Consider the following 14134-nt stretch of genomic DNA (forward strand, 5'->3'; position numbering starts at 1 on the left):
TTCTGCAATGCTTTAAGATGCACTTGAAGCTAGAACCAAGTAAGCTTACCTAAACTGAGACCTAACTGAGGAAACGTACTCCCCAGGGAGCACAGAGCTTCTCCTCTAGGGCATGAAGCATCAGCTACCTCAGTAACTCATCTCGCCTTCAGACTCTGGCTTGCTGTAGAGATGTGTTTTCTTGCCAATTCAATGTCAAGATGTGCAGAATGAGAAACACAGAATCAGGAAGGTAATTTCTTTTACCAATGGCCGTGTGCAAAAGACTGGGGTTGTCTCCTGCCTTTTTAGTTATAGAGTAGTTCATTTTTGATTGGAAATCTGTTGAGGGTTTTTTTGAAAAATGAAATAAACTTAATCAGAATTCTGCTGTTGCCTTGTCTTATGTGTAATTTAGGGGGTAAAAAACAAGTGCAAACTTAAAGACTGGTTTCATTTTTTCCCCTGCTTCTTGTAGACATTTACAAAATAGTAATGGTAATTTGAGCATGAGGCCATCTAGAAGAAGGAAAAAGTAATTAATGCTTTATTCTACATAAGTTACCTTAGGGACTGGCATTTTCATAGTCATGCAAAGTTAAATACTGGTTTAGCTGGGCATAATGCGTCACCAACTGCGTGATAGAAACAACCAGTAGCACAAAGAAAGCAAAAAACCTGAATAGGTTTCCACCTTGTACTCCTGTCTCTGCATTTATGTATTTTTTATTTCATCTGAGGCTGTGAAACTACTTCAGAGCTATTAAAGTTAAATGGCATAATCCAGTTTCCAACAGCACAAGGGCAAAATTGACTGTTGATGGACCACATCCACGTAGATGCCTAGGGCCTGATCCAAGTCTCCTTCAAGTCAAATGACACGCAGCCACTGACTCCTTTGGAAATTGTCTGACGCCGTTAGCTGCAAGCACAACTAGAGCAGGAGATTCTGTTCTCTCTGTTCTGTATGCTCAGCAAGCCCAGGTATGAATCTGCATTTGGGAGACACATTAACATATTATTCATTCAGTAATTATTTTTCACTCCATCCCAGAAAGTAATGTTTTATTCTTGTTTGGTAAATAAACAGTCTAGTATGTCTAGGTAGCTTCTCAGGGAACTAAATCCCTCTCACGTTATGTTCTCTGCACTTCTGTCTGATGCTTCACAACAGTTCAAGTAGAATAACTAGCCTCTGTAACTGACTCATATTGAGTCTTCAAACAATAAAGACAATGAAACCTGAAATAAGGATTTATGTGCCCTGGATGGCATATGATCGTTTTTTAGAGAAAAACAACCAAAAAACCCACAGTGTGCTTAACCTTTTCTTATGAAATATTCCCAGTCACACAACTTCTTTGTTGCACATATTTCTCTGTCACTCCGGAGACTGTCCCGAAGCAAACATAGCATTAATCATTAGATCCTTTACTCATTCTCTGGTTAATTCATTGGAGCAGAGAATTTTCTGTGCTCATATAGGAAAAGTAAAAGTGTAAATAATGCCACTGTCAAACCATTCTTGTTTCTTTTTTGTGCATTCTTAGTAACTGAAAAAGAACTTTAAGACAGTGATCCTTGGTAGCTGCCATTTTGAAGTCAGGTATCTGAAGAGCAGCAAGTTCTGTCATCTGCAATTTCTTTCTTCCAGGCTCTGCACTTAAGGTGTCTGTGTCATATTTAAAGGAAGTTTCTAGAAATTCTTTATATTAACATAGAATTTTGAATTTTTACAGTTGCACTTTAGGACAAAGTATTGATGACAAACACTTGTAGTCTGCAGGTCTTAATGGTCACTGAGATCGCTCCTCTTTGGAGACTCATTGAATAGGAAAAAAAACCCCAGCTTTCTTAAAAGATATTATGTTTATTAGTAAGTAAAAAAGCATGTTGGCTTCTACAGCTTCTATTACCATAATGTTACAGCAATTCAGTGTCTTTAGTGTATTCTGTGAAGTAGTGAAGAACTGTCATTCCCAATTTTGCAGATGGGGTAAAAAAGGCAATGCAGCTACATTTTGTCTCTCTGAGGCATAAAAAAGTCAGCTGACTGCCTCGGGAAAATCTGTGGCAGAACAGCTACTTGAATCCAGGTTTTCTAATGGTCTGACCAGTGGACTGTTCTTCCTCTCCCACAGTTGGAAAAGTTATTTTAAAACTGCATATATACCCTTTGGTGCCTCAGAACAGTTTCCTCTCAGCAACTTCTACCAGCACCTTGTATGCTGGCGCCTCTCTCTGTTATCTTAAATTTTCCCTGTGGATTTGTAGACATCTCCCTCCACTTCTTTCATTCTACCCAATTCTACCTGGAATCTGGCCCCATGCTTCGTAGCCTGCATTTCAGTGTTGGGAAGAGGAAAGGACAGATCATTAGTTCTCAATGGTTTCCTCAGCAGGTAATCCTAGCCAGATAAGTTAGCCTGTATTTGAAGTCCTAGGTCAGAGGGCTTTACTTTGTGGATGGTGGGAGGGTCTGACTTTCTGTGCAGTGAAGGCAAGCCCTTAGAGAATGCCTCAGCACAGGCAATGCTTTTGGTGGCAATTAGAGTCAATTTGGTGTAAAATTATAGGTCTTGTGTCTTTGGACAAATATGCTGAAACAGTTATCTCTCCAACAATTTTGTGGTAGAGACATGTATTCACTACAGAGCCTTGTGAATCCATGAGAGATTTTCATGGGGAAGCAGGGTTAGAAACATCAAGCTTTTGACACTGTAATTAGGTATAGGTTGTTTTGCTGACTGCAGTGTTTAAAGCCTCCAGTTATCCTTTGTATATGGCAGAACTAGTAACCCATTAGGGTCACAATACTTTTGTGATGTGTGACCCTCTCTAGACTTTGGTGGTTTCATACCAGAGAGGTTTGCCCCACCCGCCTGGGGCCCATCATTTGCATGTCAGCCCAGTCTCCCACTGTGCTGCTGGAGAGGGGATGGGGTGACAGGAGGAGTGGGGAAGATCTTCCCCACTATACCTTGATGAGCCACTCTCCATCATCTTTGAAATGTTGTGGAGGACAGGAGAGGTACCCGAGGACTGGAGGACAGGAGGACAGCAAATGTCACTCCAATCTTCAAAAAGGACAAGAAGGAGGACTTGGGAAACTATAGGCCAGTCAGCCTCACCTCCACCCCCAGAAAGGTGATGGATCAGTTCATCCTGAAGGTCATCTCCAGCAATGTAGAGGACAAGAAGGTTATCAGAAGTAGTCAACATGGATTCACCATGGAGAGATCATGCTTGACCAACCTGATAGCCTTCTACAATGGCATGACTGGCTGGGTCGACAAAGGGAGAGCAGTGGATGTTGTCTATCTTGACCTCAGTAAGGCATTCTCCCATAGCATCCTCACAGGCAAGCTAAGGATGAGTGGGTTGAATGAGTGGACAGTGAGGTGGTTTGAGAACTGACTCAACAACAGAACTCAGAGGGTCGTGATCAACAGAGCAGAGTGTGGATGGAGGCCTGTCACTAGTGGTGTTCCCCAGGGGTCTGTGCTGGCTCCAGTCCTGTTTAATATACTCGTCAGTGACCTGGATGATGGGATCAAGTGTAACCTCAGCAAGTTCGCTGATGGCACCAAGCTGGGAGGAGTGGCTGATACACCAGAAGGCTGTGCTGCCATCCAGCGAGACCTGGACAGGCTGGAGAGCTGGGCCAAGGGGAACCTCATGGAATTCAACAAGAGCAAGTGCAAGGTCCTGCCCCTGGGGAGGAACAACCCCTTGTACCAGCACAGGCTGGGGACTGAACTACTGGAAAGAGGCTCTGTTGAGAAGGACCTGGGAGTGCTGGTGGACAGCAAGCTGACCATGAGCCAGCACTGTGCCCTTGTGGCCAAGAAGGCCAACAGTAGCCTGGGCTGCATTAAAAGAAGTGTGGCCAGCAGATTGAGGGAGGTTATCCTCCCCCTCTGCTCTGCCCTAGAGAGACCACATTTGGAGTACTGTGTCCGGTTTTGGGCCCCCCAGTTTAAGAAGGGTGTGGAACTGCTTGAGCAAGTCTAGTGGAGACCTACCAAGATGATGAGGGGGCAGGAGCATCTCCCTTATGACGAAAGGCTGAGAGACTTGGGTTTGTTCAGCCTGGAGAAGAGAAGACTGAGGGGGGATTTCATAAATACCTATAAATATCTAAAGCGTGGGTGTCAGGATGGTGGGACTAGGCTCTTTTCAATGGCGTCCAATGACAGGAGAAGGGGCAACGGGCACAAGTTGGAACACAGGCAGTTCCACCTCAATATGAGAAAACACTCCTTTCCTGTGCGGGTGCCAGAGCAGCGGCACAGGCTGCCCAGAGAGGTTGTGGAGTCCCCTTCCCTGGAGACATTCAAACCCTGCCTGGACGTGTTCCTGTGCCCCCTGCTCTGGGTGTCCCTGCTCAAGCGGGGGGGTTGGACAGGATGATCTCCAGAGGTCCCTTCCAACCCCTACCATGCTGGGATTCTGTGATTCTGTGAAAGACAGGTTAAAAGAAGTTTAGTAGCATGGCATTCAGCAGCCTGAAAAATCTGTTAAAAAATCTGGGTAAATACCTAGGTCAGTTAGACCTCACTATGCTCCGTGCTGCCACAGATGACTGGCTGCAGGTTTTTGGCTGGTTAATTTAAAATTGTATCACATATGAATACACTATACTGCTGTTACAGGAGGGTAAACTTAGCTATAGTTTAACTAGAGTATTATGTGTTGTGAATCTGTCCAGATAATTCAGTTTGACCACCAGTATGGAACAACTTCTCATTCAAAGGCTTTTGCTTTACATTCTGTATTATGTTTACTTAATACAGATTACCAGATACTCCAGGGAGAATCAGCTGCCATCACTGTTTAGTTTTGTCTTTGCAGAAATCAAATTAAATAACATAACTAAATCCTTTAAGCAAAGTGGCAGTGTCTGTTCTTACTCCATTTTCACTTGCTCAGCACTTTTTTTTAGGAGAAGAAACCTCTTCATGCTTTCTCAGGAATTCGCTAAAGATTAGTTTAGATTCACTAACAAGGGAGCCTGGTGGAAACTGCATAATGTTCCAATTTTCCACTTCTTCACCACAGATGTATTTTCTACCTATGGAAATTATATGCATCAGGATAGATCATAAAATGGCATTCACTAAATTTAATTTTCATTCTTTTATATTTTTCCAAGTTAACTTTTGATTTTGATGGAAAAGGACATAGTCTTAAACCCATCAAGCTCTCCTTAAAACAGCCAAAAACTTCTTTTTTTTTTTTTTAAAAGCAAATTTATCATCTAACTGTGAAATATGAATAAAATCTTTGTGGAGTCAGTGGTGCCAGGATTTCAGCAGTGCACTGAGCTAAATACATTATTTTCTTACACCTCATGAAAATGAGTTTAGTCAGGTTTCATCCTAGGCTTGAGCATAATAACCAGACAGAGTTTGCCAGAGATATCCAGATACAGTAGCTTCAGGAAAGGATTACTGTGCCTTCAAACTGAATCATTTTCTCCTGGGTCACATATTTAAAGAAACCCAAGATTTCTTGGCTGATATTAAATGGATGCTCTATCAGAAAACAATTATACTGTACTGGACCCCATCAACTGCATGTCCAAACCTGGGCATGCTCTTCCTTGGGCCTCCTGAGAACTGCTGCCTGCAGTGTCCTTTTAAGATACCACAGATTTGTAATACTAGTGAACAATAGTCTGGGAACTTCTTTACCTTAGTTTTTAGATGAGGCTTCTGGATCCGAACTGTCACTCATTCCTTTTTTTTTCTGCATGGGCATAAGGGTGAACCTCTGTCATATTTGCCACTGTAGACAATCTTCAACGGTGTCAAAAAAAGTAATTGTCTATGTACAAAATGAATGTTTGGAATGCATGAATACACTCTAATTGGTTTTCAAGTGATCAGCATGAAAGACTGATAGGCTTTTACACATGCTGTGGCAAAAAATGAGTTTTCAGCAACAGCTGGAAAGAGCAACACCATGTGCCCAGCCAGATCTGGAGCCAAAAAGCAAATATTTTGTGCAGCATAGTCTAAAAATCTTTGGTTACTGACCTATGCCAAATGAGTGAGCAAAATTCAACCCAGCTAAGTAATGGCAGCCTTTTGCATCGCAGAACACACTGTAATCTGCCCCAGCTTTGGCAAAGAAGTGGATTGACACTTTGTTCAGAAGAGGGTAGAAGTAAGTGACCTCAGTGGAGCCATGAAGCCTCTGATATCCCTGATGCGTTCTTCTGCCTATAGGAACAAAGTCACCTACCACGTCAATTTCTTGATGTATTCTATGGGTAATAAAACATTCCCAATTAAATAATAATTAAATAATATTCAGCCAACATAAAAACAGTCTATGGCATCCAAAAGAAATTTATTTCTTAGGTAGTCAGAAAAAACACAGGGTGTGACCAGAAGGGAACCAAAAGTGCCATAAGATTTTGGCTGCTGCTGTCATGAGGCAGAAAACAGATTATTTAGGTGCCTGCCTTTGCTGATCTATAATCTTTCCAATGACAGCTAGCTGCCACTAACACTACCTGAAAAGAAAAGAAGACGAAGTAACTATTTCACTATATAAAGATTATGGATATCTAATGAATGTTTTTCAATGGAGAAGTGCATTTTGGTTTTGTAAGTAATACGCTTGCAAATATGATGTACCTATTGTGTTAGATCCTCAGTGGGTTTGGATCTGTGCTGATCCACTGAATTCAGTCAAGTGGCACAGACTTTCTGAGAAGTAGCACTTTAATTTTAAACCAGTAGCAAAAACCTCTCTGCTCTCTAAATTTATAAATTATTGACACAGAGTCAGTGAAACTGTGCAACAGCTAATTGGCCCCTCTGGTCAATTCTCAATGGTCCTGAGAAGTTCACTGGTTTCAGATAAAGGTTTTTTGCTGAGCTGTAGGCTGAAATATTCCCAGAGTTTGAACAACTTCATGTTCTTTGTTTGCTTTTTAAATAGCACATATCAAGGCCAAGACTTGGCAAGGAACAATGAGGTCAGGATATGTGCTTGGTAAGGAAAAATATGAGATTTAGAATTGGCTTCTAACATGGATTTAGTCTTGAAATACTGTATCTTAAAAAGCAGAGGATGAATTTCAACTTCTTATAACATTTGTGGTTGTAGGAATCTAGGAATTAATCTAGAAAGGGTGTATGTCTTTAGAATTATCCAATTCTGTATTTATGTATCAGTTGTTTTATTATTTCTTTATGAAGTATTAATATCACTGCTATGGTTCTTAAAATATTTACACTGATCTGTCTTCTAAACTGAGCAATAAAGTTTCTTCACAACCAAAATTTTAAAGTTTCATCTGGGGAACTTTTCAGCAAAACTAAAGGTAAATTGGCCAAATGTTTCTTCATATAAACCAACTTAAAAATAAAATTATGAACTGAGTCTTTCAAACTAAAAATGGAGAGGCTAAATTTTGCTTTTCTTACCAGGGAAACCTATAGGTCATATATAGGCACTCTCATATTTTGCGTAAATCAATGTCTGAGTTAGTTATCTAAATTCTGTATCGTATATATGGGGAGAATTAAACACTTCTAAATGGGATCTACAAAGGCAATGCCCTAGGCAGACGTACTGGTACTAGGTACAGAGAAAAGTCGAAAAGCTTGCACACTACACCCTAGAAAGGGTCAGGCCTCTGTTACTGGGCTACCTTCATGGGATTCAGACAGATGAGTTGTCTCTGAGAGTCAGCCTTAGCATCTTAATCTAAACTCATCGCTTTTAAATTTGAAGATTGTTAGACCATCTTCCACTAAAGATACAGATTCCTGCAGAAACACTTTAGGTTTACAGGCAAGAATTGTGCTTTCCATAATTACTTTTAATAATTTTCTTAGAAGTGACTCTACAGTCCTTCAGATTGAAAATGTTTAGTCTAAGATGAGTGCAATACTGTCGTATTTATTCACCAAAGTATAAATCTGTTTCAGAGGAGAATGAAGAAACTTATATATTCATGCACCAGGAAAAAATTGCTCAATTCAGAAAGTCTAGTCTCCTTATGTAAGTTATGACCAGCTACAAATATTTCAGAAGCCAAATATTACACATTCTCAGAAGACCCTAGTCAACCCTTTCCATATTTACTATTTATAACATTTCTTTTTGACATCAGTGGGACTGAGACACTAGTAAACGCATTGGCACAGTAGAGACTTAAAATGAATGAGGATTATAATGGCTGCTTTGAAGAGAGAAGTAAAATAATGGAAATAAGAATTAATATATGGCCTGATTATTATAAAAAATGAAATTATTAAATAAAAAACCTGTTTTATTTCATTTAATAGTACTTTGTTAGTGTATTTTATATTCTCAAAGCTGTTGAAACAGGATCTCTGCAATTTTGATAATATGCACATTTCCAGTCCTTACCTGACACTGTGCAATCTGCTGTTTAGGTCTGGTGTGGAGGGCAGTCTCTTCTGTAAGGATGTGCTTCCCCAGGGCCTTGGCAGACTCAGAGGCACCTCTCTGCTCCTGTGAGGTTGCTTTTCCATCTAACTCGTCCCGTCGTTTCCACGGGGAAGGTCAGGTCTCAAGGCCAGACCAGTAAGTGGGGAATTTTCAAGGAGAACCTGCATGCTGGTGGTTTCATTGATTGCATGATTTACTACAAGTCAGAACAACACATGTTCACACATTATGGAAACTGGGATTTCTTTTTATTTTGGAGCTGACATGTAAGATATGAAGCCAATACCATGAACATTTGTATTAAACAAAGAACCAGCTTTTTAAAGCAATGAGCTATTAGTTTCTCATGTCCTGACCACATGCCAAATTAGGTTAAGTACATTCTGCCAACCTAAATCCCTTTGGCAGTTTCAGCTGCTCTAGTTACTCTTTGTTTCTCCTTCTGGGGCCAGAGTCTACCACTCAATGCGCATGTTTCCACTAACTCATGTCCAAGGGCAGATTTTGGCTGCTGGAAATGGTTGTGTACTGTAGTGCTACTGGCCCAGAACTGATTTCTTACATCCAAGGGTTAGCTCTATTGCACTGAAATGATGATCTTTTTATTCATACATGGTATTTTGAAAGGAATAGGGAAGAGGAATAGAGAGCAAGGAATAACAGAGGTTTGAATTATGAAACCTGCAGAGAACATTTGATTGTAACAGGGTCCTACTGACCTTTCTAACATTGAGAGGCTGTGATGCTTTTACAAATTGCTGACATTTGCAATCTTCAAAATTTGGACAGTCATAACCCACAATTAGGGGCTTACTAAGGACCTCCTTATGAAGACAAATTCTTGATGAGACACAGATGCTTGTCAGGACCATACCCATGTTAAAATTCTCTAAGGAGCTGAATTTGTGTGCTTCAAGGCATCTTCAGGGTTTTTGGCATTTCTAGTTAAAGTGGTGATTGAGTCTGTGAGGCTACAGACAGCACAGATGAGAGAGTAAGTTTATTACCCTTGCATAACATACTTATTACTTTTTGCTGTTTCACTTCTCCTAATCAGTGGTATGTGTTTCCTTGTATGGTTTTTTAAAGGGCAGAGAATTCTTGCACATCGCATTACATATTTTTAATGAATCTGAGGGCCTCTTTCTCCTCTCACAACTGTAGAAATCAGGAACCCTAAAATGACACAAAGTTTGGTACTGTAAACCCAGACTGTGATCGTAGATAACCTTGATGCAAAATCAGAACAAATGAAAGGTGAGAATGTAATGATTTCTTACTAGGAAGCTGAATGATGAAAAGGGATTAGAAAGCAGGTGCTGGTCGGTGGAGAAATAGGGAATATGAGAGTGCTATAGCACCATCTGTTCATGCTGCTCTTGCACCATTAGCTGGGTGTTTCAACTGCAGACCTCTAAACATCTGGCTACACTGCTGGGGTTGCAGGCTGCTGTCCTGGTTTGGAGGGGAAAGTGTTAGTTTTGTAGTGGAAGTGTTTTGCTCTGTTTCCTTTCTTTCTTTTTACATACCTTGCTCCTATCTCTGACCTCAAACTCTGCCCATTAACTAAAACACAAGAACAATTCATGCAAATTGCATGTTTGCTAAAGAGAGTAGATTGAACAACAGCAAATATAAATGTAGCTTATTCCTTGTTCTTATTAAATCCATATGGGAACTAATCTGTGACCTGACAATTGTCCATCATTTGTTTGCTATTGACTCCACTAACGGATATCACAGTAACACCAGAGTAACTGCCGTGGACCAAGACTTCAGTGTGCTTGGTGCTGTGCAGCCACACAGCAGAGACGTGTTCCTTGTCTCAGAGAGCTTACACAAGAGTGATATTCACCTGGAATCCATAATTTTTTTAATTCTTGTATACTCCAAATGTTTGGGTTTTTTTTTTTTCACCTTATTAATCAGAAGACTGTCAATAATAATAGTAGTAATAATAATAATACCAATAGCAACAGCAACAATAATAATAATATGTCTCTAAGAGGTTTAAATCTTTGCAGCATTCAAATATTATTGTAGCTTCCTTCTTTAGAAATATACATTTTATGGAGTTGAAGACACCTCTATTTCTTTTAAACTTTTACTCTTCCCTTAGCAATGACACTCAGCTTGCCTCCTGATCTCCATACATTTCCTCTAAAGAATATATATTAACATAAACTTTGAAATGTGGTGGAGACAGGAGTTCATTTCCAGACCTGGATCCAAAGTCCTACTTGGGAGTTAAAAAATGTTTCAGTGGTGAAACATTACTTTGGTACCTAGGAAAACCTTTTCCATACTTTTGTGATTTAAAAATACCTGGTTGTCTCCAATTTGGCCATCCTATAAACACCATTGCCTCTCAGTGACATCTGCTGGAACAGATAGATAGCACTGAAACATGGTCAGGTTTCCCTCACACTTGCTACCTGCCAGCATTTAGCTCCTAAGGGAAAAAGCAACTCCCTCTGTACTTCAGCACAGTACTTGGCCAGTTCAGGTTTAAATTTTCCCTTATCCCACAAGACAACTGTTCTTTGCGTTCTTCTTGTCCTTACATTAAGGGAATGACCCATATGCCAACATGACAAAGATCCAGAAAGTTATAAAAGCTTCATTATAAGGCTAAGTCCTTAACAGGGATTGAAGCAGCTTGCACGAAGGAAAAGGGAGGATGTGCATTAAAGCAGGGAGTCATTAAAATAATGAATCACTTGGCAGAATCCAGTTTTTCTATAGAGTTTATGCATTTTCCTTGCAAGCAGATTTACATTTTCAAGATCGCCCATTTAAGCTGCATCCTCCATGCAGCTTTTCTTCTGCTTCTCGCCAGGAAAACCAGCTGGAGGGGGTTTGTAATGAAATAAGATGGGATTTTTTTCTCTTTCCTGTGCACATCTCTTTACTACTTAATATTGGCTCTTACTCTAGCTGTAACTCTATAATTGTACATTTTGATATATCTTGTACTTATTGTAGACTAAAACATGCATATTACTATATAAAACTAGAGACTGAATTGTTTCATAACTGTATCTGGGCATATGTGACTACGATTATAAAGTCAAAAACAGAAGATGAAGATTTTTCCAAACTTTTCTTTCTGATTGCTCTATGTTCTCATACAAGCAGCATAACAGACTGATCTCTGTGTAAATCAGTAAGAAGATATAGTGCTTTACTAGAGGAAGCCAGGAATTTGCTCTCCAAAAATAACAAGTCATCATATTATTTATCTTTTTCCCCACTTTGTCAGATTTTGTTTAGGACAAACACCAGTTTAGAGCAGACACCTAACTCTTTGCTGGCTAATGTTAGGTGAGGTGAATAACTTCCCCCAATGACTACCAAAGCTAACAGCTTAAAATATGTATACAGGCTCTTAGAGGAAAGGCAAGGTTTGCAGGTGAAATAAATATCTTTTTATTAGATCACTTTCTATAGCTGGGAAAAATTCACCAATTTTGGGGTATGCAGTCTTTCTTCATGTCAGAAGTACATATGAGTTCTCAGACTGATCTGTATCTCTTTGCATCTGCTTCCTAGATCACCTCCTGCTCTTCATGCACAGCTTTTCAACTTGAAACTCATCAGCTTTGGGAAGTAAAAGCCAGTATTTACAACTGTCTGCTTGTTATCACCCCACCTGGTAAGATGCATTGCGTGTTTTTTTATGCTTTTTAAATTTTTTAACAACTACAGATCTGATCTGAATAGGTCACAGTTTATTCACAAAACCCTATTTTCTGAGGTTTCAGTTAGGTGTCAAATCTTTCAGTGATGTAATCCTCTAGACTGCACTGGCATTGTGTTAAGTTGATTACATCCCAGGGACTTTGTCAGGAAGTTGATAAAGTAAAACATGTCACCATCTCACTTGGATAATTTGTACTATAATTACAGGATAATTAACCTCCAGCAGAAGAAGAAACTGCTGCAGGAAAAGGCATTAGATTCCAGTTATATACACATCATAATAAATGAAATCTGTAACTAAGCAGATGCATTTTTTTGTGACAATATAATTTGAACTCTTTTATACAGATTCCTGACCCTTACTGAGTCCAAAACCAAATGCCCTCTCACTAATTTCCAGTTGTTCAACCATTACTGAACACTCATTATTAAAGCTTTATGCTGCTGTATGCTGTGGGGTTACTTTGCCTTAACTTAGATAGCCAAGGCTGAAGCAAGACTCACAGGGTTTCCTTCTTGGTTGACAGGGGAAAAAAAATATCTGGAGTGTGATTCAGTTCATTGCAATGCAGGGGTGTGAAAGAAATGAAGCGACACACCTCTGGAGGTGCCTAGGATGTATGGGGAGGCTAAGGGGACCAGTTCAGACATTTAAAATTAGGTAGGAGAAACTTCCCAGCTCACTTTCATAGCAGCTGGCCATTTCAGTATAGAAAAGGCTGGAGATTAGCCGTCATTTTGCTGTAGATTCCAGTTTGTGAATGCAATGTATTTTTACCCCAAGGCATGGCTGTACTGTAATCAAGAGATTTAAACAGTGTAGGTTTTTGCTGCCAAATATATACTAAGGATCTCAAGCAAACTTTTTGTAGTTTATACTGAAGTCCATTTCCCACACTTTTTCTTCTCCTAATACCTAAGCCACTGAGATTTAAATGACACCTGACTACAGTGCAGACACATCCATAGGCAACGCTGTGTGTCATTAAATACCTGCTTCCTGCCTCAGAAACAGATCTGCTGTAAACCCCTTCAGGGAAGTCTCCTCCAAGTCCTTTTTGCAGCTACTATAATCTGAAAAGATAAGACCATTCAGAAACTAGTGTAAAAGAAGGCCTCAATGATGGTATTAATTTTTATTCCTTTTTATTATAGATATTCTCATATAAATTTTAGGTAATCCCTTTTCATTTTCCCTTCATGAGGCACTGGGCACTCAAGTAATATTTTATGCTGATTTATTTTTGTTACTGAAAGTGACTATTAAGCATAAAGTATATGCTATACATTCAAATCAAATATAATGCATAATTTTTTTCTCTACAGTATTGCAGTTAAATTATAATTAGTTGCTTGGAAAATGTTTGTTTGCTTTTAACTCCCTACATGTTCCCTTCTCTTGGGAATTTTTCTTGCAATTTAAAATTAGTTATAAGAGCACTGGTTATTTTTATTCTTTCAAAAACTGATGTTAACAGTTATTTATTAATTTCTTATTCTGCTGATTAATTTAGTTTAGAATTCCTGACATGTTTTTAGGTTGATGACAACACTATGCTCCCTTCTCTAAACACTGCTCTCTTTCTCCAATCACAGCTGAATTACTTTGTCAAGCAGGAGGTCCAGAAAGTGGCCATGGAGATGGTCTATGGTTGGTGTAAAATTAAAGACTGATCCATATTTTCATGTTTGAGCATTCCCTGGTTTTCAGTTTGGACTCAGTTTACATCTAGCTTTTCTATAGGAAATTAGCAACTTGGCATCCCTTGGCATGAAGCCCTGAAAGCCCATTTTCTGCAGGTGAAAGAGAAGTTCTGGAAGGATATAATTCTTGAAGTAACCTCTGGCACTCTGAGCAGGACATTAAGCTTTGCATGTACTGCCATGTCTCTTATTTGAAAAATAAAAATTATTTTTTCTGAGGTTTTGAAATCCTAAAATATATTTTTCTCAGTATTAAAAATACATACACTTCCTTTCAGACCTAGCTTTCTTTTACATTCTCACTGTTGAGAGA

This window comes from Phalacrocorax carbo, chromosome 2 (genome assembly GCF_963921805.1).
Source record: "Phalacrocorax carbo chromosome 2, bPhaCar2.1, whole genome shotgun sequence".
Taxonomy (NCBI): domain Eukaryota; kingdom Metazoa; phylum Chordata; class Aves; order Suliformes; family Phalacrocoracidae; genus Phalacrocorax; species Phalacrocorax carbo.